Below are 6,163 nucleotides of genomic sequence, written 5' to 3' on the forward strand. Positions count from 1 at the left end.
TTGTTTATAATATTAAATTTTCGGCGTTCTGCGCAGTGGCGGTGATCATAGTTGTTTATAGATGTTAAAAATCTCGCTAGATTCCGTCGAGAACATAGCCTAAAAGGCGACACCTTCTCGGACGAAACGGTCAAAGAAACGAATTGAACGCACGCTCAAATGAATCCAAATATATAGCATTATTTACTCATGTTATTCGACTTTCTATCTGTTGTTTTGTGTTGTTCAGATGAAAGAACCTCCAGAGAGTCCCTCCACGAAGTGTGAAGGTAAACTGCATCATATTTCCTTGCTCTGGCTTGAAACTGAAACGGATGTGTTGTGTTGTGTGTTGAGTAACTGGACAGATCGGCTAGCGGACAGGGCGGTCATACTACTGTTAGCCGGTGTCATGCGCGATTAGGGTTTCAGGGGTTAGGTGTTAGGGCTTAGGGTTGGATTCAAGGTTGGGTGAGGTTAATCTAAGGTTAGGTTAGGGTAAAATTAAAATCTCAAGTATGCAAATGTACTTGTACCATGGTTTGTAGTTCCATAACTCGCCGCTAGGGTGAACGCGCATCGAACATACGGGAAGACGCCCCGTCTTCTAGCCCTAAATGTAACCTGACTGCACCAGCGCACAGCTAGCTGCGAGTACTAATAGCTCTCGCGATCCCTGCCGCAGGGCCTAAGCACATTCTGCCATAGATGTAATGCTAAGCAACATGGTCCCTTATGTGCACCAACGAACTTTATCAACCCAAAACGTAAAAATGATCGGGTGCTTTTCTTAACACTTATCTATCAACATGGACATCTCACCTATCTTTTTGAACACTTCCACAACTTTACACCAGGTATTTATGCTGTTATTCCTCAAAGTCTTAGCACTACTGGTGTTTTGTTTTCAAATGCGGATGCTCTGCTTATGTGTGCACGCGTGACTCTTCAGTGCTAAGACTTTAATAATTTAAACGTGGCGCAACGATTGAAACGGGGGGGGGGGAGTTTTCCCAAACGGGTCCGGCTTGCCGGGGAAATAATCACTTCATAAAAATATAATGTGTGTACTATATATAAATTTAGGAAGGGACTATTCGCACTTATAGTTATAATTAAGTAGGGCCAGTGCTGAATTTTTCCCTTGGCCACACTTATTTTGATTACGTGCGAATAATGCTGAATTTTTCCCTTCGCCACACGTTGCGTATGTCGTTATACACCATAGATTAATTTTAATAGGGTAATCGTAAAAAGGACTCGGGATGACCAATTTGGGGGGTCAAGGGTCAAAGGTCAAGATGTGTCAATGGAGGGGGAATACTTTCCCCTTAACTTAAGGTATAGGAGGAAATACGGAATTGCGGCACAAGTCTGAACGGCTCGACCTATGCTCTTAATATTTGGTGTATAGTGTGATTGGCAGGAAACCCATCACCAGTGCGAAATTGGAGGTCAAGGGGCAGTGGGGGAAAGGTCAGATATCAGACATTTTCTGAGGACATGGCCTAATGGACAGAGTGAAAAACTTTTTTGTTTCAGCGCTGACCTACCATTTTTTATCACTTTATTGAAAGGACCATGACATGTGCTTTCCACTGACGTGTGAAGAGTAAGTGTCTGATAACCTTTTGACCCTCAAGAAGAGGGTTAAACATGGATTTGTTGACTGTTAACCCTTCTAGAGGCAGAGCGACATTAATGTCGCCTCCCGTAGAATGGGCAGAATGACATAAATGTCGTTTTTTACCAAAACCATTTCTAACAGCCTCTCTGATTGGCTAAAGCCTAGATTTCAATGTTTAGTTGGTCTGGTTATCACGAGAGGGCTGTGATGTTTACGAAACGGCACACTTTAGGCTGATTGACATGTATGTAGTGCGGGGCTAAGATTGTCGTAGACATCTTTAAGCGAGAAACAAACACTTGAGTTTAGCTGTAGTGAGACTTTAATATAAATCATGGCGGCAGCAACGACAACAACCACGACAACTGCGCATGCGCGCTACATCTATAATGATCATGACGGAAATCGGCAATGCGGAAACGGAAACGGTACATATTTATCATTCCTCCCCCCTTAGGTTGAAACTTGCAGTTACAGCATATGGACAAAAAAATAGATATTTAACCTGGAAAAAAAAAAAATATATATTTTACGGAATCTTCATATAGAAAAATGCAAACAAAAAATCACCCAAGGGGTAATATTTCCAGGAAATGTCACTGGATCATATGCAACTTCGTAGAAAAATGCACAATAAAGTCACTAATGTCATGAGTTATGGGAATTTTCGCAGTGACCATACTGTCATTATACGGTTCACATTCGTGTTACATGGACAGCGCCTGGCATGCACCCAAAACAAAACTACAACTACCGCGTAAATGTTGGGCAGCGCACGGCGTGCACCCTAAACGAGACACACAGCTTATAGGTTTAACCGGTCAGGCGGCGCCTATTAACGCGGTACTAGATCTTCGCACAGTGGGGGCTTGCGCCGGTCTCGGGGAGTCGCGAACCGTTGTTGCCTCTCCTGGTGATACTATGCTCCGGGTCAACAACAGGCGGGCTATCGACTGCTGGGGTACTACTGAGTGTCGGGGCGTGCAGTGCCCGATGCATACGACGGTTGTTCGCAATTATTCTTCTACAAGTGCATTCGTCATCGTCGCGGATCGGGCGGTGTCCAGGTGATTCGCAGCGTGGACGTCTTCCACAGTCGACCAATAACTGGCAACCTCACGTGACAGTCAGGGGAACACCATCTGTCCTTCTAGACCCCAGCCAACCACTTCGGCGTTCCTGAAAATGCACGGCCAGCCGGCAAACGCTATCGCATCGGCGGGAAGCACGCGCGTGACTCGAGTGGCGGATGTGCGTCTGGCAACGTTCCTATCCTGTCGCTTCAAAACACTGCTCTCTAGCGACGGACGGATCATGTCCCTAATCGTGAACGTTGGATCGGAGTCTGGAAAATGAGGACTCGCGGGGCTCTCACCAGTCGTGGATCTGTGGGTGACGCGGAGTGTAGCCCGAAACAGGACAATCCGATCTTCCAGTTCGCGTGGTTTTCTCCAACCCCTGCCTCACATGTCTCTACAGCACGCATCTCCAGACCATTTAGCTACCAGGATCGATATGTGACACGGTAGCTATGTCTGACACCATTCTTTGCCAATTCTCGCAGAACGCGCACTAAACTCTCTTCACTATAAAGCAATGAGCCATGTCCGTAGACAAGCGTGTTGGGGCTAACCAGGAAAAATCACGAAAGCTGTCGCATATTGGTGATCGTGACATGCTGGTTGTCGCGAGTGTACACATGCGCGCGATGATCTTGCTGTGTGCATCAACCAAGGATCAGATCATCTTGGCGCGCTCGAACGTCCATAGCGTAATAACGACATGTACGCAGTGCCAGGCGCGACGCCGCCACTCCAGGGGAGCGGTGGGCGTAGGGGCAAACTTGTTGTGTATTTCTGACACATATCTCATCAATCCCTGACACAGTTCTCAACATCCTGATCGACTCCCGGCCACCGCATAGAAACTGCGGCGAGGCCTTCAATCCTCACGATGCGCGATGTGCTAGGTGCACGTCGCGTAGCAATGCACGCGACCCTTGGAGGATCACTACTCCCATGGCTCCCAACAACAACATCCTTGCTCTAAAGCGATAATCTGCCATAACGTCGGGTGTAGACGGGCGAAGCTCCATCAGGTGCCTGTTCGGTGTGCAAACCCGACTTCCAGTGCAGCCTTGACTCGGGCTAACAGGATCCCTCACAGTCCACTGCGGCAACCGAACTGGGCTGGCAGTTAATCGGGCGACTCATCTAAGGTTTGAAACACTAAGACTACTTCCTCTGGAACGGGTACCGGAGCCGGTGCGGCTGGTAGAGGGAGACGACTGAGTCCGTCAGCGTGGCTGATCTGATTTCCCGGCTGGTACTCAAGCCGGTACTCGTAATTACTCAGCGTAAGGGCCCAGCGCTGGATCCCTAGCACTGGCCATCGGAGAGATTACGCGGGTCTTCCTTCAGCAGACCTAACAGGGGTTTGTGGTCTGTTTGCACAACAAAAGAACGTCCGAACAGGTATTTATGGAACTTTGTGATGCCAAACACAAGAGCTAAACCTTCACGGTCGATATGGGCATAGTTCTTCTCGGCCGCTGTCAGAGTTCTGGACGCGAACGCGACAGGTCGGACACTTCCGTCAGACATCTTGTGTGATAAACACTCCCACCCATATGAGACGCGTCACTCGTCACGATGATGGGACGAGCTGGGTCGAAGTGGACCAGCAGTTGAGACGATATGATGAGCTCTTTCGACTGTTCAAAAACCCTCGCGCTGGCCGAGTGGATCCCACAGCTCCACTCTGGCACTATTGAGTCTCTTTCAGGAGGCACTCGTGTAGGGGAGCGAGTAACGATGAGAGGTTCCGTAGAAATGGTGATAGAAGTGAATGAGACCGAGTAACTTCGGAGTTCGGTGGCATCTGCGGGCACTGAGCCTCACGATCGCTTTTACCTTCTCTGCGGTGGGGTGTATGCCTTCACTATCTATCACATGACCAAGGTATGTCACTGACTTCTTGTAGAATTCACACTTCTCTTTCTTCAAAACGCACGCCAGCCTCTTGTAGCCGGCTCATCACTGTGTGCAAATTCGCTCATGCTCCTGTGCCGTCTTCCCGTGACCAAGACATCATCAAGGTAAACGACTGTCATCGGTATTCCTTGTAGGAGTTGTTCCATGGTACGCTGAAAATACCAGGAGCAGAGGAAACACCAAAACAAAGACGCTGTAGCGATAGAGTCCTTGTGTGTGTTTATAGTCGACAAAGCTTGGGAATCATCATCTAGACGATTTGTGATACGCGTGGCTGAGATCGAGCTTACTGTAGATCTGTCCACCTGAGAGTTGGGCATATAAGTCACTAATGTTCGGGATAGGGTATTGGTCCACTTCACTGCCTGATTTATTGTCACTTTATAATCACCACAGATCCGATACTTCATCGACTTCAAAAATCGGCACCATGGGCGCAGCCCACTCAGAGAACTCTACCGGTTCTATCACGTGGCTCGTTGAAGCGGTCGAGCTCCGCTCGACTTTGGCGCGAAAAGCAAGCGGCACGGGGCGCGCCTTGCAATACACAGGACGGACGGATTCATCCACGTAAAACTTCGCGGTGACACCTTTAATCGTACCGACTCCGTCCTCGAACAGCGACTGGTATGGTGACAAAAAATCCTTCGGGGTATCCTGCGAGATATCCAGTTTGTGGACACGGGTCCAATCGAGACGGATCGCCTCAAGCCAGTCACGGCCGAGCAGATTGGGACCCTCACCAGGCACGACTAACGCAGAGAGTTGACGCTCACATTGCTCGGTCCGCGGCACACTTCGAACATGACACATGACGCAAGGCTGGCAACAATGCACCGGTGTCGCTCCGAATACGTGCGTAGCTTCGGGAGATCATTGGATTTGAGTTTCAGACGCGGTACGCGCTGGCGTGAAAGACAACAAAGAAACAAAAGCCAACAAAATCCAACAGCTACCCACGAGCGTCACTGGAAATCAACGTTTGAGGCGCCGGTGTCCGATCACCAATCTTGACGGAACACTTCCACTCAAATCTCACACACATAAGGATTACACGCTCGCCTCGAGACAAGTCGGTGTGTACATCACCAGGGTGTACTGCAAACATCAACTACTAAACGGTGCACCACACACTCATGGGGGGAAGCGCCTAGCCCCACATAATCGCCTACTGTCGAGCTGTCCGCTCTATTCACACATTCGGCCATAGGTTTTGCTGTGACATTTATAGCACTACACGACTGCCAGACGCGGCAATTGCCACGTCACGCGACCAGCGGCCGCCTCCACATATCACTAGATGACACTGGAGTGAATGCGAAACGCTGTGGACTGCCGACTCTGATGGTGTGACTGCGGCTGGTTCCGGGTGGGCGTGTTGTGCTGCTGCGGGCGCTGTGCGAGCCCTCTGCCTCTCCTGGTGGTGAAACTCGCGGCGACGGTTGGGTGTCGAACTCCATCGACAAGTCTCATCACATTACACAGCAGCCGCCGGAGCCGTAGCGATGCCTGCGAATGATCGCCGTGTTGACTCAAACCGTCTCGAGTATGACCACTAGTTGAG

At 49.4% G+C, this 6,163-nt stretch overlaps 1 protein-coding gene across 1 annotated transcript in view; it reads left to right on the plus strand.

Annotated features, from left to right (window-relative positions):
- The first annotated feature begins 260 nt into the window (after nt 1-260).
- LOC106809553 (protein canopy homolog 4-like) overlaps nt 261-6,163 on the plus strand; it is a 10,286-nt gene continuing 4,383 nt past the window's right edge. The window contains exon 1 of the mRNA XM_014812674.1: nt 261-269. The gene's annotated coding sequence lies outside the window, so the exon portion shown is untranslated. The remainder of the gene's footprint in view (nt 270-6,163) is intronic.

The sequence above is a fragment of the Priapulus caudatus genome, unplaced genomic scaffold, assembly GCF_000485595.1.
Source record: "Priapulus caudatus unplaced genomic scaffold, Priapulus_caudatus-5.0.1 Scaffold362, whole genome shotgun sequence".
Classification (NCBI taxonomy): domain Eukaryota; kingdom Metazoa; phylum Priapulida; class Priapulimorpha; order Priapulimorphida; family Priapulidae; genus Priapulus; species Priapulus caudatus.